This window comes from Motacilla alba, chromosome 1A (assembly GCF_015832195.1).
Source record: "Motacilla alba alba isolate MOTALB_02 chromosome 1A, Motacilla_alba_V1.0_pri, whole genome shotgun sequence".
NCBI lineage: Eukaryota > Metazoa > Chordata > Aves > Passeriformes > Motacillidae > Motacilla > Motacilla alba.
The window spans coordinates 71314691-71340198 of NC_052031.1; the positions used below are offsets into that span (position 1 = coordinate 71314691).

Here is a 25508-nt window from a genome sequence, read left to right on the forward strand (position 1 = left end):
GGTCTCATGTGGGTGGGATCCCCAAGGAGAAACCTGCTCTAGTGCAAGGGTGCCGTGGAACGGGGCTGGAAATGGTGATCTTGAGGTCCCTTCAAAGATCATCTGTGGCCATTCTGTGCTCCTGGGATATTTTCTCTGGCAGGGGGAAAAGATTGGTGCCTTCCAACCCTGTGCTGAGAGCTCTTTGTAATTGCCCTTGACGAAACCCAAGTGGATCTTGGGTGTTTGTAGGCAGTTCCTTGCAGATGGCCAGTAAAGAGTTAATGACAGCTTTGGCTGACAGACTCTTCTATGTGCTGGTGTGGAGGAAATAGTGAGGAACTTGTGTTTCCTCTTGCTTTCTTGATGTTTTCCTTCATTCTCATTTTGAAAATTCAAGCCCTCTCAGTGAGTAACAGCACCTAGCAGGCTGCTGCTTTTATTGATGGTCCTCGGAGGATGACAGAAGGAATGGGTGTAAGGCTGAAACTGCTCTCTTGGACAGTCAGGATGGAAAAGCAGTAGCTGAGCCTTTACTGTCTCTAGATGAACACAGTTTTTACTTTTCCACTCAGGCTCTGCTTGCTCTTTAGGGTAATTGAATTTTAGTATTTTCTGCGATTTAATAGCAGCTCTTAGAAAAAAAAATGTTTAGAGAGAGAACAAAATCTCACCAGCATCACTTACACAGATTTTTCCTTATGGACATTGTGTTGTTTTTTGGTTTTTTTTCATCCTACCTCCACTTCAACCCATGTGTTGGTGAATCACAGTTACTTCAAAGGCTGTGTCTGTGGGTCATGATTAGAGATGCCTGAAATCAGGAGAAACCAGGAGACAAGGAAGAGAGCAAAGTTCTGCTGGGCTTTACACCACTGGGATGTAGAGAGGGGCTTTTGTTTATTTATTTCAGAGGTCCAAAACGTTCCAAGCTACTTCTGCTACATTCCCACCTGGCAACTGAAACCTGAGCCAAGCTTCCCATTAGTCAGGGAAAAAAGTGGCAATGTGTTGTGAGCCAGCGGCGTGTTGGTGTTTGTAATGTGACATTCCCTCCAGTGCCTGGGGTCCCTGCGCCCTGCTGCCAGCTCCTCAGTGACGGGAAGGGTGGGATGGGAATTTGGGCTGCTCTGTGGTGGATTGTGGCCCTCAGGCATCCCTGGAAGCTGCCGTCACAGTGCTGTGCTGCTCCACGTGCACCTCAGGAGCTGCCAGAATTGCAAAAGGATGGTTTTGCTCCTCTGCAGCCTTCCACCAGCCCAGCAGACAGCACTCAAAATGCTTCCCTAAGCACAGAATGGTGGTAAATGGCAAGGCAGTACAATTCTATAGCTTTTTCACCAAGCTTTTCTTTCTTGTGTGGAACAGCCAGGCTTCCCAGACATGGGACATGTTTATGAGTGTCTGCAATACTTTGATTTTTTTTTTTTCCCCTCCCTGGATTTTTCCCATAGGCTTGTTCACAGCAACACCCACTGGAGGTAATGAGCAGTGACAGTATCACTGCAACTTTCCCCTGGGGAGCTGCACAGCATTGGCTCCTGCAAGCTGAGGCTGGGAGCAGTGGTTTTTATAAAAAGGGTGGGATGCCTCTAGTCTCCAGCAGCATGTTTCCTGTCAACCAGGAGAAAATGCTTAAATAAAATAAAAAAGCCTAATAAACCTGGTCAAAGCGGAGCTGGGTTTTGGTTTGCTCAGCTGCTGCAATGGGTAATGAGAATGACACAAAGTTTAATGCAGTATAGTTTATTTTATTCCTGAAGTAGGTTCCCTGTAATCCAAGCAAGCAGTGGAGCTGTCACGATAATGTGAGGGTTTCCAGCAGAAGGAGCACGAGATTCTGTTCTCAACAGAAATTCAACCCCAGGCATTGGAAAATGCGGTACTGAAGGGTACAAACACAAGAAGCTCCTGGTAAGGACATGGAGGTGGCCTTTGTGTGGCCTTCTGATGGGAAGAGAGATCAGGCTGGCTGTGCTGGACTGGAGAGCTGAGCTGCTGTGAGAGCTGGGCCATAATTCAGTGAGCTGACAGGAGGAGTGAAGTATCTCCTCAATATCTGTGTTTGGCACGGGAGATGAATGCATACATCGGGAAACAATGTTTAAGTGTTTTATTTCCTTATTTCAGCCTGTCAAACTGTCAGCCTAGTTAATGGCCACCAGGAGAGAGTGAGGGAGGGGAGCAGGAGGATAAATGGGAGGAAACAAAGGTGCTGTGGAGTCTGGAAGAAAGGAAAACTGGGGGAGATTAGCGAGGCTTGAGGCATAATGGTGCCCTGCACACAAACATCCAAACTCCAAGGTCTGCTTTGCTCAGCCTGCCAGGGCAGTGTGTGAATTAATGAATGTCCCAACACGCTGCACCAGATAACTTTATTTCACTGTATTGATTTTGCTGTGGTAGCACTGAAAGGCACTTGAGCAGTGTCATGCTTCAGCTGCGTGCTTTGCTGAAGCAGCGTCCAAACCGGACACGATGGAATTGGCTCGCCCAGATTTTGGGATCTTGGAGTTCAGGTGTTCGTGTTGTTCTACAAAGTGTCTGTACCTGGACTTGCTCCTTTAAACAAACACGGCTTGAATTGTTTCTGTGTGAAGTAGACAGGGAAATGTAAGGGTTTGGGACCGAATTCTTCTTTCTGACACACCCACGCACCTTCCACAAAGTCAGTGCAAATGGAATGTATTTCATAAAAGAAGTATTTTTAAGGCCAAGCCAATATTATGTATTATTTTCATCGCATGGAAACAGAACAAGAGTAAAAATAATTTCTTTTTTTTTGTTTAATGCCTGTTTGGCTCAGTAACCACAGGGGAGGATAACACAAAATACTCCTGTACTTTAGGCAAAAATGACACTTTGTTTTCGCTGCCTTGCTGCTCATGGGGGTTGGCAGCAAGAAGATTTAAGCGCTCTGCCACGGGAGGTGGGGTTGGCTTTCCCCCAGCCCCAGGGAATGCCTCCTGAGCTGCCTTTGGGAGCTGAGCAGCCAGGCAGGACCTGTCCCAAATGGGTAAATGACAAAGCTGGAGCTTTTTGGGCTCTGTGGGGAGCGTGTGCCTCAGCTGTGGCTTAACCTGAGCAACAAAAAAAGTCCTCCCCTTGTGCGTCGAGGCTGAGAGCAGAGCCCAGAACAGGGACAGGGATTAAACCTTGGGATGTGTAGTTTTGAGCTGCAGGAAATCTTTGGGCATTGCTTGGTCATGTCAGTGGAGTTGTGAGGCCACAGCTTTGCAGGGGAAGCCACTCTGGTGTCATGCAGCATGACAAGGTATGGATTTGAACCGGGCATGGGAAAAACCAGCTTTCCTTTGACAGGTCCTTGTTGTAGTAGTTGTGTATGTTCCATCAAAATGCACATTTCTAATTAATTACTTTGCGAGATTCAAGTAGCTATCAGTTGATTTTGCCTAATGCTTCTTGAAAAATTCATCTAGGGCAAACAAATTACTAAAGGAAAGAATGGTGCAGTAGTATTCAGCATGATTTAGAGGTTTTATTATGTTAATAGTCCAAGTTGTCAGTTTTTCTTTAGTCATTTCAGTGGAGGAGAATTTTAAAAGGAGTTTTGAAAGGTAATATAGAAGGCTTTTGAAGCCTTATGGCTATGTTTTTGGTTATGAGTAGGATTCTGAAGAATACTTGGTGTTCGTTTCTGAAAATAGTTATTAGGTGTTGGAGGGTGGTGCTGCCTTGAGAGACGAGTCAGCCTGGCTGTGCAGAATTGAAAAGAAAGAAGTAAAATGGCATTAGGTGGGGAGGAAATGAGGAGAGCAGGGGATGAGAAGGATGACTTTTGCTGTGGTAAGAGCAGGGCAAGACTGCTTTTATGAACTCTGAGGTAGTTGTGTGCTTACATCATGTGTTTTATGGCTTTGTGGTGGGACTGGAGCTGAAGTTTCATGGCGTTGGAAGTGGTCTGGTTTAGCACCCTTAGGAAGAGGTGTTACTTATTTGTCCCTGTCATCATATGGCCAGCTGAAAGGATGAAGTCTGAACCCAGCCCTCCACCTTCAGAAACATGATGTCAGCAGAGTGTAGTCACGCTTTTTAATGCGCGTTTAATCAAACCCTACGACGATGTGCCCGGGCTGTGTGCTCCTGGGAGCGCAGCAGGGAACAGTGTGTGCTCAGAACCTGCCCTGGGCACTCCCAGGGGCTCGGGGCAGGCAGAGCTGCTGGCTCTGCGAGAGCTGGGGAGAGCCGAGCTGCCAGGGAGCTGTTCCTCCCTCCTTTGCTCGTGCTTCATTGGGAAGGAGCCTGCTGCACCTCAGACCCGGGGCAGCGTCGCTGCCGTTGGGATGCAGAGGCAGTGTGTGTCTCTGGATTTGCATTTTCCACGCAGTTGGGATGCACACGTGAGTTGCCCTGCTTTGCTGAGCTGTTCTGGGAGCTCAGTATTGAACAACTGCCTTCCAGCCCTGAGTTCTGGGGCTCTTTGGGCTCATTTGGCCACTTGAGCAACGCGCAGGCTCGCGCGGTTGGACAGACTGAAGAAATGAAGCAGAACTCTAAAAAGAAGTGACTTTGTTACTCAGCCAGTTTTTGCAAAGAAAGAGAGTTGATGTGAATCCCTGGAAACTGCTTCACATTGTTCTCATTCAGGAATCTACACAGGAGACACTTTTTGCCAATAAAAGCATTAATTCATGGGTAATGTGGAGTCCTGGCCATTCCCATGTGAAAGCTCTGCCAGATTGGGTCAGATGACTCCACCTTCTGAAACTATGTATGTTTATGACATGCACTGCTCTGAGCCATAAATAAATCTGTGGCATTGTGCCTGTAATAATCCTTCTGCAGAGCTGTACAGCCTATTACCCATTAGCTGATGTATTTATCATGCTTACTGTTCTTTTCCATTATGGCTGCAGTACGAGTGCGATGGAATCTGGTAAAGTAATTTAAAGAGTATTGTTTAAAGTACAAAAATACAGATCATGTGAAGTACCCTTGAAGGTAATGGAGCTCTGTGGGCACAGAGCTAATTATTGTGTGTCATTTTGTTGCTCGTACCACTGAAGTTCATCCGTACACAGTGTCTGTGTGTGCACAAATATGCACAAATTCATTTATTTGAGATATTTTGAAACCCTCATGCTTGTGTACACTCGACTGTTATAAAGACACAGTTAATACGAACACATCAGATTATAAGATTCCACGTGTGGAGGTGTTCATGGGTTTAAAATGTAGAAGGAGGTGACGATGCAGTGAAAGATTCTGTTACAGTATGAAGATGTAATCTGTATATCTACACAGGAGCTAAGGAAATGCCACTGTGCAAGACTAATGTTCCTTTGTTCTTAATTATTTGCTTTTTTTTTTAGGAGTAAAGGGATAATTCTGCAATAAAAACCATTTGGAATAATTTAGCTTTAATCTTATATTGTTTACTAGTTTTTTTTATATATAGATACTTTAAAAAGAGGGGGTTCATAACTAAATGTGACTGTCCTCACAAACCCCAAATTTGTCACAAACTCTGGCTGTCTGCATATTTTCTTCTGGCATTTCTGCTGGTTCCTAGAGTTAAGAAAAAGTCCTAAAAACTAGCTCTTCCTTGACATTCAAAACTACCTTTGAAGCTTCTGATTTTAGAAACCCCGTCAACTCTGTATTTAGGTATTCTGGAGTGTCCATGAAGAGTGTGGCGTTTTGGCATCTCCCTTCTGGCAGCAGCTGAATGCTGTTAATTCCAAAGTAAAGAAGGGTTTCAGGGCTGTCCTGGGGCTGCCCTGAAGAAGGAGGAACTCAGAGGGCTTTGCTGCTCTCAGCTGTCTCGTGCTGCACCCCACCGTGGCAGCTCTTGCTTGTGATGCTGTGCCCACCTCCTAAAGCTGCTAATAGAGAAGGTTTACCAGTTTGCCAAGAAAATAACTTTGGTTTTTTTTTTTTGGTAGATGTTCTTGTACATCTTGCAGATGTTCTTTGGTGGGTTTTTTTTTTGTTCTTTTATGGATTGAAGAAAAAGGCACTGTTGGTGGAAACCTTTTAGAATTTCTGATTGGTACATCTCTGGGTAATTTTGTGCAGTAGGAAACTATGAAGCCATCAGAAAAAAGAAGTCAGTGGTCTTTTCAGGTCCCTTTCTCCTGAAATACCAAATAAAGGAACAACATACAGATTAGAGCTCAGTTTCCATCCTGGAATTTATTTCTTCATTCTCCTTTCAGGGGAGGAAGAAGGCAATATGAAGATTGAAGGCCATCTTCATATTCCTTATTAATTTTGTCAACTGCTGTAGTTGCTGAGGCATAAATTATCTCCAGGCCCTGCCATTGCCAAATATATTGCCCAAAAATTGCATGTGCCAGGTTCCCTGGAAGTCTCCAGTGCAAGAAGTGTGAGCTGGCAGGACACAGCACTTAATGGGGAGTAAAGGAATAATTCTGCAATAAAATTCTATTTTATTTATATAAAATTCTATTTTTATTTGTAAAATTCATAAAATTCAAGAAAAGTTCTCTCACTGGCACTTCTGAAACAACAGCCAGGGGCTCAGCAGCAGCTTCCAGAGCTCTTCCAGTCAAGCAGAAGTCCAGGACACCAGGTCCTTCTGGTGCTCCTAGTGTCCCTTTGCTCTCCTGTCACCCTGGCATTCATTTGCTGCTCGATTTACCAATCTGCAAAATTGATATTGGTGATACCGTCTATCAGTTCTGGTTTTTAGTTTAAGGCCTTTGGCAACATAGCAGTCAAAGGCTGCAGTGCCTTGCAGTAGAGCTTTAGTTCACCAGCATTTCAGTCCTGTGAGATCCTTGGATGAATCTAGGTATGAAACATGAAAAATGACTCCCTTTTGGACAGCATCAGGACAGTTAGACAAATGCAAATGAAATCTCCTTGACCCTGCTTTGGAACAGTCTGCATTAGAACCACAGAGTCATGGAATTGTTTGGGTTGGAAGGGACCTGAAAGATCATCTTGTTCCAACCCCACTGCCATGGGCAGGGACACCTCCCACCAGACCAGGTGGTGGTGGAAGAGCCCATCCAAACTGGAGTTGGACATTTTCAGGGATGGGGCAGCCACATCTCCAGTACTTTACTGACATCTGAGTCAAGAATTTCTTCCTAACTTCTCATTTAAACATGCCCTCTTTCTGGCATTAGGCAGATTAGACATAGCACAGCAAGAAGTTGTTGGGGGTTTTTGGGGTTTTTTTGGGTTTTTAGAAGTGTGGGTTAGGAATCATAAAATAAATGCATTTGTGTCTCATGTCTTCTAGAAGTGCAGCAATAGGATGCTTCTCTGTTGCCAGTTGGTTCTTAATTTTACAGCATTCTGTTCATTTCTGGGACAGAAAAAATGGCCAAGGTCAAAAGATCCCTCCATTAGCTCTGTCTGGTGCTCAGGTTCGTTGGAATCACTGAGCACTGGTTGGACCTGTGACCCAGCCACTGGTATTTGTCCAGAATAAACCCAGGAGCAGCACGGGAGCTCTCACTCACCAGCTTTGGATTTGGCCTCAAATACAACATTTAAATAAAAAAGCAAAGAAAAAAAGAAAAAAGAGCTGCCGGGAGGATCTTCCTTTTTGATCATTAAGACAGCAACAACAAATTATCCCTGTTTAGTGTAGGTTTTGAGATTGCTTTGGTGCCAGGAGTTTTGCCACCTGTTCCCAGCAGGATGAGGTGGGGATATGAAGAAAACTGGTAATCTTTGAGAAATAAAATATACATGTGCACTTACAAAGTGAACTTTGATAATCTTTGTAGTGAATGAGGTAAACCATCTCAGCATTACAAATCACTCAGAGGATGAGCTGCTTTAGTGCAGCCCAGACAGCTGGGGACTATTTGTTTTCATTTATTTAAAGGAACCTCAGCAGGCAGATTCAAACAGAAATCTTGCATTTTCTTGTTTTATTAAAAGCAAAACAAACAAACCCCCAAACCCAAAGCAAACAAACAAAACCTCTACCATGGTGAAAGGTCTGTATATGATCTTATTTCTTCTTTATTTTTCATATTCTGCTTTTTCTACAGCTTGCAAATGAGATAGGGAAATCCATTCTAAACCAGGAGTGATGTTGCTTGGAAGAAGTCAGACTAGAAGTCACGCATGCTCATGGAAATGACCACAATTCCAAGCACCTCAATTCCAAGCACCACAATTCCTGGAGGACCTGATCTGTCAGGGGCAGAACCAAATATTTATAAATTAATAAATTATAAGGTGCCCTAAGCAAAAATACCTTTTCAGGCTGCAGCTGGGCTGGTTTTCAGCTGGAAGGTCTACTTTCCCAAAGGCATTTTCCCATCCCTGTTCCCCAGCAGCTGCTCATAGACCCTCTCTCCAGTGAAAGGGACAAAGAGGAAGCAGGGAATCAACCCTTTGCTTAGAAGAGACTAGGCTCCTTCTCTTATTGGCAAATAACAATCAGAAGGTACTACCTAAAATAAAGAGAAAAATTAAAAATAATCGCATTGCTGTAGTTAGAGGGATCAGAGGTAACAGATAAGAACACCCTGCTGCTGAAAGTAAGAGGAGCACTGTTAAAATGGTGGCAGTGGGCTCTTGGGTGCTGGTAGCAAGGAAGGGGTTAAATAATTTCTGGCAGCCCATTGATCATGTAAAACCATCAAGCAGTTCCAGTAGAAAGAGATGTGTAGAGGTAGAAAATATCGGACCGAGTGCATGCTCTCTGTGGATAATAAAAATTACCCACTTTCTCACAGATGTCAAATCTGGCAGTTTTCCACTAAAAATTTGGACTGCATATCAACTATCCAAATTATTTTAGTGTCTGTTGAAGAGTGTGTTTGGCAGGGTTTCCAGCAGGAAAATAGGAAGTCGATTTGAAAACATTAATAGTATTTGAATACAACTGCTTAAGCTGATTGTTCCTTAGATGAACTCCAGTGGAAAGACATTCTTCCCTGCAAGTCCCCAGAAAGTCTCCAGCTGGGGAAAGTGGGGATGTGAAAGAAGTGCTTAAGAGGGCAGGGACAGGTTTGTCTCCAGGGGTTTTGCCTTCCTCTCCCTTCTGTTTTGCTGATTTATACAGATCCTGGCTGAATATTGGGTATTTAATAACTGGGCAAGTGCCTGAGAGGAAGGGGAGCTGAGAAGGAGGGGTATGGATGCTGAAGAGAGAAAATATGCAAATAACCTGTGCAGGTTTAGGGTTCTGAATGAACCCCAGTGGTGTGGGACAGGGAGGGGATGTCACTGAGGCCTTTGTTATGGTGTGTGTGCAACGGGCAGCTGCTGAGGGATTTGGGGTTAGATGCCCCAAAAATGGGGGAAAAGGACAAAGAAAGCAGTCAGAGGTATGTTATTTAAAAGAATGCTTGTTTCACTAGTCTACTCCTAGAATAACACAGGATTTCTGGGGTTAAAACTCGACTTTGTGGGCAAGCACTCATGTTGAACACAGGGTTTCCTTCATCTTTCCCTGAAGCAGAGGTGGCATAATAAATCAGAGTGTCAATACTGCTGTTAGGCTAGAACTGAGACACAGCAGAGTCAGTCCAAGGGAGGAAAGCATCAGAAGAATAAACTGAAAATTTCCTGATTGGGAGTTTGGCTGGGAATGGGCTTTTAACTATGGACCATGGATGTCATAAAATACTTGAACACTAAGTAACAGGACAGCAACGCACTGCTGGGAGGAAGTGGTGGAAGTCATGTTCTGGCAGGTACTCCCACTGGCTTTGACAGGCTGTTTCAATGCCAGCAGAAGTAAGTTAGTACTTCTAACTGGGGATGTAATCACAGTAATGCTTTACTGAGCTTTTCACTGAACAAAAATAATAGGAGACAAATACACTCTGGTCTCCTGGTGTTCCAGACACCTTCTGTCAGACCTTGAAAATGTCTTGTCCTGGCTTGGGCCAGGAGAATGCTGAAACAGAGCTGTTGTGCTAATATGACTTTTGAAAAGTGGAATCAGTTCAAGCCAGTGCAGCATTAATGGGGCTGCAGACAGAGCAGCACAGTTATTTCTCTCCTTAAATCCTGCAACTCTTTTGTGCCCTTACAAGACTTAAAAGTGCATCAGCAGAAAAGCTCAGCCCTGCCTCCCTATTTACTGCTGCCCCTGCCCTGCCAGGGAGATTGGCCTGTTGCTGTAGCAGGAACTGTGCCTGGGAGAGAGGGAGGTGCTGCTCCAGAGAGCTCAAGCTCTGCAGAGGTCAGAGTCAAGCCTCTGATCTGCCAGTGCACTGACAGCTTCTTAAAACAGCCCTCGGGAAATTCTCAGGCTCTGCCACATCTCGTCCTTTGTTCTGCTGCTTGCAGAATTATTGTCAGTCCTCATCTGAGGGATAACAATGGAAATCAGGTGGTTTTCTGATTTGGTGAAATTCTTGGTATAGGGAAATTGTTAGAAATGTATTGCTTGGATTTTGGGAGGAAGTCAGAATTTTATCTTTCAGAGGACTTTCAGGGCCTTTCCAATAGGAGATCTCTGTGCTGTTCCCCTCAGGCTGAGTTGGATTCCCAGAGTTTGTTATTTTTCCTGGGCAGCATGGCAGTATGTGGGAGAACAGGTCTGGCATTTCCTCTGGGAGGGAGAACACAGCAGGGTCCTTGCTCTGGAGTGGGGCAAAGGGTAAGTCATGGAAAACAGTAAACTGACTTCAACTATTAGTCTGGAGCAGTCAAGAGCAGAAAGGGAGAAAAAAAAAAGAGAGAGAGAGAGAGATGGGTCTTTGAAATCCTTGGTCTTTCTTGTTTGAAGAGAAAAGTGTTCCTGAGAGGCCAGGATTAGTTAATATCTTTTATTGGTACTTCACCACTGAGTCAGGAAATGTCTTCCCAGATGCCAGAATAGCCTGGAAGTGCTGCACTGATCTGTGGAGTATTGGAGAGACTTTCTTGAGTATCTGCGTTAGAGCACAGTCTATCTCCAGCCATTGCATTGGCACAGGATGATTGCAGGATCCCTACGTGCCCAGTTCTGGCAGGTGTTCACTTTTTACTGTGCTGTCCCTGCAGGGAATGCCCCCAGCCAGACTGCTCAGTGCCATCTGAGGAGCTTCTCCTCCTCTTTTCAGGGCATGGCACAGGGAGAACAGGTGAGATAGTTAAATATGTGGACGTGAGGCATGGCAACTTGCTGAATCACAACCTTATCAGTTTTGGTTCTTCAGTCTTTTCTAAGAGAAATTTAGGTCACACTCAAAGCAGAGGTATGTCTGATTGCCCAACCATCAAACTGGAAAAGACTTATTTGTGTTATTAAGGGGTACATCCAGCAAATTTGCTCTTGGGTCTCCTAATCTGTGTTTGTGATATCAAAATTCCAGTAAATCTCAGGTTTTCCTTACGTAATGAAGCTTTTTTCTGTATAAATTCACTGTTTGCTCTGTATTCTGTGTTTGGCCATCATGAAAGAATGGGCAAGTGAATTCAAATTAAAAAGTCTCTCTACAGCATCTTCAGTGTCCAGATGGGATGTCAGCTGGCCTTTTTGTCCTGATGCTTTGGGGGGATCTGCCTGTGTGACTGGATCCATCACTTGAAGGCCTGTATTACTGTTTTGGTGGTTGGTTGGGTTTTGGTTTGGTTTGGTTTGGTTTTTTCCTTGGAAGAAGGCTTTCAATACCTCCCCTGTCTTTTAAGTTTTCTCCAGCTGGCAAGAGGAAAGGAAACTCTCCAGGAAGGAGTCAGATCCTGACTCTGTGGTGGAGTCTAGGTCTAAATCCAACCTTTGTGGCTTCACTCTGCTCCGCTCCAAAGATTTTAAGGGAAGAGCCTTTTGTCATTCCTGTTGCATGAAAACAGGCAGTTCCAGGAGTTCCATGATTGTCCAGTTTTGTAACAGGAACTATAATTTACTAAAAAATTTATTATTTACTTAAAATTATAATAAGGCTTGAATTATTTCTTCTTTTTTTTTTCTTCAGTGATTTAACAGAACCAAGTTACATGTTTTACTCACACCTCCAACTATCCAGTGCTCAAACTTAGGCAGTCTTTTAACTTTTGGGCCTACTTTTATAGGTAAAACAGGTCGATTTGATGACAGAGGCTTCCCCAAAGCCAGAGGCACTTTCTCTTCCTGCTCTTTGGACACACATATTTCTTCTGATACCATGGGCATACATGCCCTTGATCTTCACAAACACGTAGCTGGTGGGCAGTATAACAAGTCTCAGCTTGCTGGGAGAAGTCTGTAAAACTGAGAATGTTTTCCAGTGTGGACAATAAAATCCTTTCCTGCTCCTTTATATGGCTTTGACACACACTGAGCGTTGCAGCTCCTCTTAACCCGCTTTCCAGATTTCTTTGGGAGTAGAAGTTGAGAGAACTCGGGTGATTTGGGTGCGGATTCTGCAGCGCTCAGAGCTGCCCAGGACCCACAGCTGCTCACAGAGCTAAAGAGTGTGGGAGTCTATTCCTTGAGATACCTTTCCAATAGAGCTTGGATTCATCTCTTTAGGACTAGTAATAGAAATTTCATGAGCTCTCCCCCTTTGATCTCAGAATCCCCTGTGAGATTTGATCTCTGTGAGGTTCTGTGGCTCAGCAGGGGATCCAGTGGTCAGGATTTTCAGCTCGTTTCATTCTTGTTTGTTTGTTTCAAAATGGGTTGGTGTACTTTTTTAAAATTAGCTCCCAGTTGAAAAGTGCTGGCAGATGAAGTGTTCATTGGTGAACCCCAGCACAGGAAAATAACGTGACCTTTAGTGAAACACTGACAAGTGTAGAGACAATGCATCATTTTCTGCTGGTCCTCCTCTCGCTCCCCGTTCTGTGTGCAGCCTTAGGTGACAGTGATAATAGCACATGGCCCTCTGTGAAACTAAGACATCCTGTCCTGTTACAGCTTCCTCTGGTTGTTGTTTCTGATTTTTCTGAGTTTGGGCAGACTGTAGTCTCAGCTCGAGTGTTGGTCTTGGTGGCTGGCTGGTATTTTAGCAGGAATTTCTGCTTGCTTCTGTCCCTTCAGCATTATTCCTCATTCCTGGAAGTGCTCAAGGCCGGGCTGGATGGGGCTGTGACACAGCAAGGTATCCCTGCCCAGGATTGGGAGGTTCTAATTAGATGATTTTTATAAGATCCCTTCCAACTCAAACCCTTCTAGAATTCAGAATCCATTTATAAGTCTGTTTTTTTCCTAGGATTTTCCTACTTTTTGTAGCTTGGAGCATTTTAATACCTCCTTCCATGCAGATGAGGCCTTCCCTGTTCATCAGGAGTGACTTTGGCCACCTCTTCATTTGCAGCTTGCAGTTTTGAAAAGCTCCTGTCTCCAGCCATCCTGCATTTGAAAACTAATTAGCAATTGGACTGGTCATGAATCAATCAATTCCATTCTTCCTTAACACAGGGAAGGGGCTTTGCAGGAGTAAAAGAAATTTTATTAATGAAAAAAGAATGTTTATGGTTGCTGAGTCCAAAGACCAGGAGTCACAGGAGCTCATTGATTGTTTGTCATAAATGGAAAGTGTAACTAAATATTCCTTTATGATTGATCCTTTTTTAGAGGGTAACATTTAAATAAACTTCTCCAAACCTATTGGAAAAGGAGCTTTATTCTTTTAGCTCTTTCTCAGGCAGAGTGGTCCCTACTAGCTTTGGAACAAGATTGTCCAAGAAAACTTAGCAAAAGAAAATAAATGAAGCAGCACATTTCAAATAAACTGCATTCTAAAAGAAAACATTTTTAAACCCAAACCACCCACATATATGTTAACATACAGAATTGGTCCTAACCTGCCAAAAGAAGAAAATGCACAACACCTCTCAAAGATGCAAATTGACAATTAACAAAACAATAGAGCTCAGGCCTTCCGTTGCTGAGGTGCAAATTGATAACCAGACTGCAAGGAGGAACTGGGGGCTTCTGTTTCAGGTTTGAGAGGAGCTGCCTGTGCAAGGAGGGGAAGGACCAAGGAACGCGAGCAGCTCTGCAGAGGGAAGATGCCACAGAGGGAGCCCAGGGATGCAGCAGGCTGTGCCAGCTGCAAGGGCTGTGTGCTCCTCCTTGTGACACCAGCAATGAGAAGGGAGTGGTAGCATTTGGGTATGCTGTGGAATTGCAGATATTTTTCTCATCTATATCCAATGCCCTACAGTGATGTTGATGGGAGAAAATGCAAACCCCGTGTAATATTTTTTTTTCCACTTACCTTTGGCAGTCTTGCCTTCACTTTGCACATTAAGTTCCATCTCCTGTGTTTTTCCTAATGTTTCATACACCCATGAGCAGCTGCAGGTAACTGCCAGTTTATTTTACCCCAACTTGTCTCAGATATATTTTACCCTTTCCAAATATGAAATTTTACATAATGATTTCTGCTTGAGTTTAAGAGGAAATAAATAATGAAAAGTGCCATCGGCTTCTCTAATAGGAGATTTTAGTGCTCAGTGCTTGGCGAAACAGGTTGTTGTACTGCAGGAAATGTTCATGCTGCAAATTAAAAGGGACATGAGGAACTGGAGGTTTGTTTGGACAGTTGTGATTTGGATGCAAATTTTGAAGAAATGGTCATAAACTTTGTTTTGTGTTTTCTCCCCATCCAAGCTGGGCTTGGTCTGTGCTTTTGGCTGACTCCAATAAAATTGGTGCCTCAGATTGTGGCCTGTAGCATTTCTGCTGCTGTGTACCTGTGAAAGTTGATGGGTTTTTGTGGGATTTTTGCTTAGTTTGATTTTAATTTATCAGTATGCCGTTTAATTTTTAACATCTGATCTCTCCTGAAAGATCTGTATCATACCATGTGTAGTCCTTTTTAATTTTGTTCCTCTGAGCTCTTTTCTCTCGAAGTTTTGTTACTATGGGATCTGCATTTCAAAAGTAGAAGAGTAATTCAAGGATAAGACCTTTTTAATAATCTGAATAATTTGCGGCATTTGACAAATATCCAGATACATAGTCTGGATTTTTTGAGACTGGTTGAAGTATTTGAGACTCGGTTGATTTGAATCCGAGCCGTGTGATTAAATGCCCCGGGTACCGCGGAAAGTTTCAGCCATAATTACACCATTTTAATGAATTTGTTGCTCTTGAAAACGTTGAGTTGACAGCTGCTTAGGATGAAGTCCTGGCTGTTGCAGCACATGATGGGTGGGGGATTGCAGAGCTCCGAGCTGCTGGGCTCCCTCTCCAAAGGAAGCTGCGGATCACTCGGTGAACGACCAGCTGAGCCCTCCCTTTCCATCAGCCGGGCAGCAGCATTTCATTCTGTGGACAGCTGGCTGGTGGAGAATACTTGACATCTTCCTCTGATTTGTGGTCAGCATGTGTCAGTCCACCAGGATGGTTGTCACAGCCCCCATCGCGTGCAGGAATTTTGGATGCTGACACCGGCAGTGGCAGTGCTCTCCAGCCTGGATTCAGGAAGCAGATTAATTCCTCTTCCAGGTGCCAAGATTTAGCACCTTTTATGTATTTTGATTAGCTCTGAATAGGAGATTTTTATGCTTAGTGGTGTAATGGCTTGTTGCATTCAGATCCTGCTTATTATGAGCTAGATTCTGAAAGCCAGCCCCTCTTGAGTGAATGTGATGTTTGACAAGTAAATAATAGAGTGTGGTGCCCCATGAATGTGCTTTAACCTGCTCCACTGAAGTTTTTTAGCACTGATGCATGTGTTTAAAGAGTGCAGTATGCAAGGCACAGAAGGACGGAAAAGTTTGTTTATGCATTCAGTAATTTCTTCTTGGGCAAGATTCATGTAGGTCTCATTCTGCACAGCATTTTATTATCCTGCCTCTGGTACAAAGGGGTATGCAATCTGAGGGTTGGGGGTGGACTTACTCCGTTCAAATAAAAGCCACTAAGGCCAGTACTTTTGTCCCTTTTCATGTCTTCTGAAGTCTGTGTGATTTCTAACCCTTTATTTCTTTTTTCCAGGCTATTCATGTTTGCTGTCGGGCAGGGCAAATCAATCTTTTCTAAGTACTCTTTAATCATAAATCCAGATGTATTAAGCTTGCTATTACCTAGCCGGTGGTAGTCAGAAAGAGGCAGGGGGGAATGTCTAGTCAGTGTGGCTGAGCTGTGATTGGAATCACGGGGCTGCTTGCTCTGTGCCCCTTCACTCTTGGACTGCAGTGGTGCTTTTGGTCTTGTTGGTGAGCTGCCTTTTTCAAAATTTTGGTTTTATTTTTATTTCACAGAGGCCGTGTTCGTATTCTGTCTGGTTGTTGTGTTTGGTGGTGTCTGTTTTGTGTGCACTGAATGTTCATTCCCCTCAGCTTACATTTCCCCTCTGGTTTTCAATAAATCTTGGTGGACCTTTGTATCCTGCCATCTTTTCTGCCCTTTTCCCCTAGAGTGCTAATTCCCCCCCACAAAATATCTGTAAAATCAGCATTTTATTTTTTTCCCTCCTGAGCAGCTATTGCCATCAGCTGTTATAAAATAATGGCTTGAGATGTGTCCCTTATAATACATTGACCCCTCTGTCTGATTTATCATTAATTTCCAGAGATTTGTTCCAGGCTTGAACTAATACCTTCCCCCCAGGGTCCCGAGTTGAAAACCACACTGAAACCCACTTCCTTTTGCTTTTCTTCCTGGAATATTAATTGTACTGCCACCAGCATCCCTGGCACACAGAGACATCCCACCACAGTTAATGATATCTGAGTGGTTTCCATTCTTCTAGGGGCTTCTACAACAACATCCAAGCTTCTCACTCTTCTTTCTCAGCTTTTATTCTGTCTTGCTACTGTTTTCCACTCCAATACCCACACTCTTACCTATTGGAAAACTCATTTTTTCCTCCCTGAAGTTCTTGCCAGTTGCTTCCTTCTGTTTCTGCTTTGTGCCATTAAAAGCAGAAAAGGTACAACCACTTGCAGTGGAACTTGGTCTCTGCCTACCAGTGCTGGAATATTTGTAAGTTATGGTTTTACTAGGCTTGGAAGACTTTCTATGCATCAATTAACATTAATTGAAATATTGAAAGAGGGTAAGTTTATGAGTGCTGCAGCATAGTCAGCAGGAAGTGCTGAAACTTGGGGTGCAAGTTTATTTCATTTTAATGGCTAGCTCTCAAAGTGGGGTGTGTTTGGGACGAGCAGGTTGAAGGCACGGTCCCTGCAAGGCAGGGAGGAGTCTCTGCTGGGCACAGGACACACAGATACTGAGTGTTCCCTGCAGGACTGCTGGCACTGGAGGGGAAGGACTCTTGAGACTTGGTGCCCATCACAGCTGCATCTCTGAGTCACCTTCTCTGGGCACTGTGAAAGCCACGCTGTCTTTTAAACTCAAAATCAGGAATTTCAGCTAGTCCTTAGGAGATAATTCCCATGCTGGGGTGCTCCCATTAATGTCCTGTTTGTTCTCAGAATTGCAGTCAGCTCTTCCTAAGCCAAGGACTGAAAAGTTGCTGTGTAGGAACCTGTTCCTTTGTACCTAAGGTTCATCAATGAGCCTAGCTTAGGCCTTAGCCTAGCTTAGGCCTGAGCCTAGCTTATTATTTTCCTGTTGCTGCAGTACAAACCCTTGCTTAGGACACGTTTGCAAACCTGGTGGACCCCAGATCTCCCTGCCAAGGCCAAAGGAGCTGTCAGTCATTGCTACCTGGGACAGTTAACACCCCAGGAAAGCAAATCCACTCTGACCTGTTTTGAATTTTAGCCCTTTTGATATTAAAAAAGAGGGGAAAAATGGTATTTTGATAGTCTGGAAATCTTAATAATTATTTGCTTGATTTGGAATTGTTTTGTGTAGCTACTGAAATGGTTTAGTGGCCTTTGACCATGTGAATAGAGTGTGTGAACATCTATGTATGTGAAGCAAGAATGATGAAATGCATATTCTGTGTTGCTTCTAGTCTGCAAGCCCATTGCTAACCAAATTCAATTTCAGCCTGTGAGGATCCACAGACACATTTTTGCACATAGCTGGTGGAGCCAACAGGTAAAAACACTGCAGACAAATAAACATTTGGACAGCAAAACATCAATTCCTTGCTCGTGCCAAGGTTTGTTGAATTAAAGGCTTTGAACACTGGGCTGAAGGAGGGTGCAGCCTGCCCCCACGCCAGGAGGACACGCTGCTCCTCATGCCTGCAGTGAAACTGCCCCAGGCCAGAGCATGTCTGCAAGGTTTTGTTTCTTGCAGGCATTTCTGCAAAAAGGCTCCATTTGTAAGGCAGAAGTGGCTAAAAGCATTACATGGTAGTATGGGTAAGGGATGGTGCTGAGAGGAAAAGTTTCAGAGCCACATTTTTGGGTTTGCTGCCAGACTGGGGGCAGATGTGGGGGTAAGGCACTGCTAGCCATCCCTCTGTGCTCATGCCTGGTGTCCTTGGCTGTTTATGCCTCAAGTTTCAAATACCTGCAGGTATTTTCTGTAATGTAAGGCCAGATTTTTAATTTTTTTTTTAATTCCTAGCCAAAAAAATCCAAGATTTGATTTAGAAATGTTAGGCTTAGAGGAAAACCATCATCATGTCTTTGTTTTTAGAGGAAAAACATCATCATGTCAGGCCTGAAGTCAGTAGTGCTTCTGCCAGCTTTACCCAGAAACAGGAGGGGTAGAGACCTAATAAAAACGCAATGAAATCTAAATTCTCGTGCATTCACAGGTGTGTAGGAGATGGGGCTTTCAGAGAAGTGCACATGCAATGGCTTGTGCTGAGGAACATCCACGCCAGTTTTGTGGTGTGTGATAAAGCTTACCATGTCCTGTCAGCTCTGAAGTGTCACTGGCAGTCTGTCTGTCCCTGCTTGGGCTCATTTACCCTGTGTCCTGGAGCATCTTTTGGCTACAGGGCACACCGACCTGCTCTGCTGTTTGTGTGACTTTTGGGGGCTTTATTTTGTTTGGGATTTTTTTTTTTAAACATGTGTGGTGGGTTCACTTCTTCCCTCCTCACCAAATATCAGTTAATGCACAGCCAGCACAAGTTTTGCAGTTTTTATGCCACCTAGCACCACCTCCTCCTGCCTCCAGTGGCTGATGATCATGAGCAAGTAGTGGTGGAGCAGGACAAATTTCTACCCCAAGAAAACATCCCAAGACTACACTACAAATCTTTCACATAAAAGGTTCATTTGATGCTCTGGAGAGCCAGATAGCTGGTTTTTCTCTGCGTTTTCTCTGTGTTAACTGTAGTATCTGCTTCCCATTTGATCTGAGCTCATGGGGGCACCTGTGGTCAGGCATTGGAATTCCCAAGTTCTTCCCTTCCTGCCCTGGTAGCTGTTTCCTCTGCTGGAAGCCTCACCCATAGCATTCCAGCTCTGGAATGGTGTCTCCTGGGCAGACAGAGCAGCGTGCTGCTGCCAGCTGGCTCGTGGCACCTTTCAGAGCGTGGGGAGAGGTGTGGCTGCCGTGATGCTGGGCTGGGGCAGCTCCAAGGCTGCCTGCCTGGAGCAAGGATCAGGGAGAGGAATGAATCTGTTTCCTGAACCCAGGCTCGAGAGCACTGCCACTGCTGGTAGCAGCATCCAGAAATCCTCTGCTCCTCCTCACACGATGAGGGCTGTGACAGCCATCCTGGTGGACTGGCACATGCTGACCACAAATCAGAGGAAGGTGTCAGGTGTCATCTTCCCCAGAGGAAGATGTCGAGTATTCCTGCCCTGAGAATGGCTCAGGACAGGCTGCTGGGAGCAGCATTTCAGACCCCACAGGTGCCCTGACATGATTCCAGCGTTGCTCAGGACCACGTTGATGGTCAGAGCCTCGCTGCAGGGTCTGTGCTGCAAAGGGTGGGATTCACAGGTGACTTCAGGAAGGGGGAGTCTGCTGGGAATCACAGAGTCACTGGGTTGGAAGAGACCTTCAGGATCATCAAGTCCAACCCAGCCCCAACAGCTCAACTCAACCCTGGCACCCAGTGCCACATCCAGGCTTTGTTAAACACACCCAGGGATGGTGACTGCACCACCTCCCCAGGCAGAACATTCCAGAGCTTTATCCCCCTTACTGTAAAAAGCTTTTTCCTGCTATCCAGCCTGAATTTCCCTTGGTGCAGCTCGAGGCTGTGTGCTCTGGTTCTGTCAGTGCCTGCAGACAGAGCCCAGCCCCAGCTGAGCACAGGCACCTTCCAGGAGCTTTGAGAGTGATGAGGGCAGCCCTGAGTCTCCTTTTCTCCAGGCTGAGCACCCCCAGCTCCCTCAGTGGCTCCTCTCAGGGTTTGTGTTCCCAGCTCCCTCAGTGGCTCCTCTCAGGGTTTGTGTTCCCAGCCCCTCTCCAGCCTCGGTGCCTCCTCTGGATGCTCTCAAGCGTCTCAATGTCTTTCCTAAACTGGGGGCCAGAGCTGGGAAGCTGCAGCTTCTGCCTATTTTGGTGGGCTGATTCAGCCTCAGGAGGTCATTTGGGGTGGATTGGGATGTTCTCTCTCTCTGTGGCAGAGCGAGGCTCCTGCAGATTGCAGTGGAAGGGAAGGAGCAGATTGTCCTCCCGGAAAGTAAGAGACTCCTTCAGGATTGTGTAGGTTGTGCAATTTGAAGATCAACAGTGCTTATGGTGAACAGATGGAGAAGATGATTAGAAGCTACAAGTGCCCTCCTGTGCTATAGGCCCAATGTCAGATAAACTACCTCTACAGAAAATTATCACTTTCTGAAATTCTAGGACAACTGTAGGTTGTATTCTATGAAATTGAGAGAGAAAACTGGTGTGAGGAGGAGGAAAGGATCTAGACTGTTAACTGTGTGAGACTGCAAACTGCCTCTCAGGAAGCTCAGATTCAAGGTGATTTTAGTGTCTGTGAGTGCTCAACGTTGCTTTTATGGAACTGTGCAAGGGGAAATTCCCATTATTTCAGCCCTGGAGTTCACTGTGGCTATCATTAGTGCAAAGCAGGGTGATTTTTCCCTCAGTGAGGGCAGCTCACCTGCCTCACGAGGTGCAGTAACAGGGCAGTATTTGTACCCCAGAGAACAATGCCAAAACCTGAAGGAGCAGTGCATTTTGCATTTTGCACGTGGGGCTGTAGGAAAAGCTTGTCTGGGAACACCTGGTTCTCACTGCAGGCAGTGTGTGTGGGTATTGCAGCAGCGTGGTGGTAGTTAAAGCTGATCCTGTGAGGTTTTGGGGTTTGTTTTGAGAGATGTGTTTAAGGTATCAGTGAGTCACAAAGATGTGGAACCGTGGACAGTGACTGGGGAATAAATGGTGCACGTGCACTGAGCTGGCACATCTTCTGTCTGGGAGTGAAGCATCTTCCTTGGGGCTGAGCTGCCAAAATTACCTGTGTGTTACAAGGATCCCAGCTAGAATCAATGCTCCAGGGGCTGGGAGGGCACGCAGTGGCAGGCTGGAAAATCCAGGAACTGGGTAGGTAAGTGTCAGTGCCTGGCCAGAAGAGCTTGGCAGACAAAACAGGCAGTAGCAGGGCAAGAAAGCACACCACAGTGCCTTAATGGAGCTCTTTCTGTGAGTTGTGCAAGGGCTGGAATGAAACTTGTGCTCGGGAAGTAGAGAAAATACTGAAATTGTAAGAGGGGAGAAAAAGTGCTTTTCCCAAACTGAACTGGCACCATGGAAAAAAGGATTTGGTTGTTCTTGTGGTTAAATCAATGGCAGTGAGCAATGCCATGCCTTAGGAGGAATGGTGGTCAGAGGCCATGGCTCTGTATTGTCCTGCTTTTGCAATGTGTGTGTGCTCATAGAAGGATACCTCCCAAAATCAGAGTGAGCAGCAATGGGGAAGGTGTTCCTGACACGTGTGTGTAATGTATGGTATTACATACAGAAGTGTTGGATAAATGAACACTAAGATTGTGAAGTCAGGCTCTCAAAGCATAGGAAATGCCAGAATTAGATTTGCCTGCACAACCTTAATTCAGCCCCTTTGTGCATATGCATTATGATACAGTCTTTAATTACATGATCACATATCAGACCACTGAAATGACAGTGCTGACAGAATGAGAAGATATTCCATATTTTTCTTAATCCTTTTTGTGCGTCCCTGTGGCAGGCATATTCTGTACACATTCAAACCCCAGCTTAAAACCAGAAATTCTGTAATATTATTGGTATAAGCAATAGATGTGAAAATTAATAACTTCCCATAGCCTCCTCTGTGGTGCTTGTCCCTGTGTTATCTGTATGTTGTAAGGATGTTAATTGATTCTCACAACATCTATCTTGGGGGTGCTCTGTTCTACAGACGAGGGAAGCTTTTGAAGGGGAAAAAAGCAGTTTAGTCAAATTCTACCTGTATAGCTACAGCCATCCTAAATCCTGGCAGCAATCCAGTTCACTGAAGCCTGCTTAATTCTGAGTATTTATCTGCCGTAGGGAGTTTCTGGATTACATGAAAGTGTCTGAACTCTGCTGCCCAGAGCTGTGCCCTTGCCACCTGTTTTAGGAAAAAAGGCACTTTCTACCCTTCTTCCCAAGTGATGCTGCTGTGCACCAGCAAGGCCAGAGCCCTGTGACAGCCAGGCTCCAAACTGGCCAGGTGGCAGAAGGATGGGGCTTTCAGTGGAGGGGCTGGTCCCAGGTGGATTCAGACCCTTAGCTGTGGATGCAGGGTGATCCCAGTGTAGGGCATAATGTGCTCTGACTCATGGTTTAGGAGGCTGAACAATTGCTGTGTTAAGCTATTCTACATTACACTAAACTGCACTGTATTAAAGAGATACTACACTAAAGAAAAGCCCATGACTGCCTGGAGACAGCCATGACACAGTTTTGACCCAATTGGCCAATCAATCTAAATAATCATCAGCAGAACCCAATTAACAAACTCTTTTTGGTAAACAGTCTCCATAACACATTCCGCAAGTGCCGAACACCAGGAGCAGCAAGGAAAGATAAGAATTGTTTTCTCTTCTCTGAGCTTCTCACTGCCTTCCCCAGGAAAAATGCTGGGAGAGAGAATTATGTCTCTCTGTGTTCAGAGAATGTGAATGCCACACTCAGCCTTTCCTGTGAGCTCTCCATGATGATAACTGAAGAGGAGGAGTCTTGCTGCAGCCTCAGTTCAGTCAGCAGAGAGAAGGGAATGCAGAGTTCACTTGGAATTAAATTCCCTGTGCAAGTCCCCAGAGGTACCCCCCTCCTCCATTTGATGTGCAGGGAGGGTAACTCCTGTGGTAGGCTTCTAAATGCAACTGGGGCTGATCTGACTTCTCAAAGTGCTGGTTTCACTTTACTGTAGCTGTTCATATCTCTAAAACAAAGTGGTTTGTTTTCACTTTACTGTAGCTGTTCATATCTCTAAAACAAAGTGGTTTGTTTTCACTTTACTGTAGCTGTTCATATCTCTAAAACAAAGTGGTTTGTTTTCACTTTACTGTAGCTGTTCATATCTCTAAAACAAAGCAGTTGACTGCAAGATACAGCAAAGTATAAGTTCAGGTACAGCAGGTCAGAAAGTGGGACACGGATATGACAAAGGGCTTCCTGCAAATGTTTGGATTCCTGCAGAACTGTCCTCCTTTTGGCTTGCAAATCTGTGCTGCCTTCAGTTCTCGTGTTCCAGCACCTAAAATAAATGAGTTCATGGTCCAGCAGACAACTTTGTAGTATGCAACTCATGTTCCTTCCCAGAGCTGGTTCTTCTGGGGTGATGTTCTCCTAGAAAAATTGGAATTTGGTCATACAGTTAGAGAGTAGCAGTATGTGTGCACAAAGACTGAATCTTCACTTGGGCTTCCAACAGCTAAATAAGGAATGATTGTGAAATCTTAAAGCACAGTATTTTGTTGGACGCTCACTTTGGCTCAATATTTTTTCAGCAGAGAATTTTACAGTATTAAACTGAAAATGTTGTAGAGGTCCACCACCCTTTCCCTCTCCCTTAGGTCATCAGGGGCTGTTGCTTACAGATACTCAGAAGAGAGTCCTGCTGGGGTCTGCCAGCTGCGGGCAGCAGCAGCTGGGTGAGTCAGTCAGAAATCTAGCAGCTACTCCCAGTTGTGAGGGTAGCGGCCTCTGGCAGCCTTGGCATATTTTACATTAATTTGTGTCTTTCTCATCTTCACCCATACTTGCTTCTCCTCACTCCTGCCAGGCCGTGACTCCATTTCTTTAATCCGTGTGCTTTGCTGTGCTTTAGGTCCTTGCATGGAGTGAAGCTGCCTTTGCAGTCTGGCAGCAAACAGAAGGGTGTGACATTTCCCTGCCTCTGCAGCCCTTCCCAGCGCAGAGCCTGGCAGCGCTCTGGTGACTCCCGGGAGCTGCTGGAGGAGGCTGGTGAGGCAGGCTGGCACAACGAGGGTAGCAAGCCCAGCCTAGCAGTGGCAGGCTGTTGCAGTGGTTTTCAGCGAGTCCTTTCTGCCTGTGTGTGAATTGAGAGCTGCCTGTCCCTCAGCCTTGGGCAGCATTCCCGTCGGTGGTTGCAAAGGGCAAGAGGCAAGAGATGATTTCCTCCATGCACTTTTCAAGGTCATCCAAGAATGATTTAAGCTGTGTCAGTGAGAGTGATTAAAAAAAGAAAAAAAAAAAAAAGTGTGGCTCAGGTCATGAATGGCAGTGCATGAAGCCAAGCAGTTCATTTGTTCAAGTTTTGTGCTCACTGTTTTTGTACTGCCTGCTGCACTGATTTTCTTACCAACACTATCTATATTAGGCCAACCACAACTAAGATGATGGTGTTGCAATGGTGGTGGCAGAGGTTTGATCAGAGGTGGTGTGATTCCTGCTGATATGCTGGGTGTTTAGAGAGAAAAGCAAAGAACATAACAGGGGCCTAACAACAACTGTTTGGAACTCAGTCCTTTGAAAACCACTACTCAGAGGTTTAGGGAATTACTCAAAATTTACCTTTGCCCTTGTTGTGCTGATTCATTGCATGTCCCACAGTTGCTAAAGTAAGAAGGGCTGCTTTGCATTCAAGGAAACAGATTTTCATGCTTGCATCAGAAAAAGAAGCAAACTGTCTTCGCTGAAACGAGCGCCACGATCAGCAATATAAATTTTCAAAAAGTAATCTGTGTTCTGTAATTCAGGTTTGGGGTGTGTAAGGTGCAGCCATATTTGGAGGTTCTGGTCTGCCTGTTGTGTTGGTGATTATGTACTGCAGGGAGGATGAGGATTTGCTGCTTTGCCAGTTTAATAGAGGCAAGGCAACTAATTTGATTCGGGATACTCTCATCATGAGTTGCTTGAAGGTGTTCAGATTTGCTTATGAAATAGTCCCTTCTGAGCTAAGGAGATGGAAATGAGACACTAAAAAAGCTTTCTTGAAATGTTTCCATGTTTCTCAGCTCAGAACATCCCATTTGATATTAATATTAGGTACTGAGGCAAAGTCATCAGGTAGAAAAGGGAGGAAATGTAGAAATAGTCATTTTCTTGTGTGTTTCCTCAGGATGCTATTTTGAGGCTTTAAAAAAAAAAAAAAAAGCAATTCCTGCTTTGCTGCTGAGGCTGCTGTAAAGCAGGGAAGTGGCAGATGTAATTGAAGTCCCAGGGCCCTGCCCTAGCTGAGGTCCCATCCTGGCAGCATACATATTGCTTACATGAAAGCGAACAGATGGATGCATTTGGTCAATTCTGCCGGGTTCATATGGAAACCTTCAGAAATTTTCTTACTATTTTGAGTGGAATACTTAAATCTGTTATCTGCTGGGAGGCTGTGGTTGCCTGGGATGGGTGCTCTGGTGGCTCCGAGCAGGGAGGGTGGCCTTGCTGTGGGTGCCTC

The 25508-nt window shown here is 44.9% G+C and overlaps 1 long non-coding RNA gene across 8 annotated transcripts in view; it reads left to right on the forward strand.

Moving 5' to 3' along the window:
* LOC119707714 overlaps positions 1-25508 on the forward strand; it is a 288774-nt gene that overhangs the window by 116015 nt on the left and 147251 nt on the right. Inside the window, exon 1 of one of the 8 annotated variants that reach the window (XR_005258829.1) lies at positions 1127-3253. The exons of the other annotated variants lie outside the window; for them this stretch is intronic. This is a non-coding gene — a long non-coding RNA (uncharacterized LOC119707714). Of the gene's footprint in view, positions 1-1126; positions 3254-25508 lie in introns of those variants that run through there. 8 annotated transcript variants of the gene reach the window in all.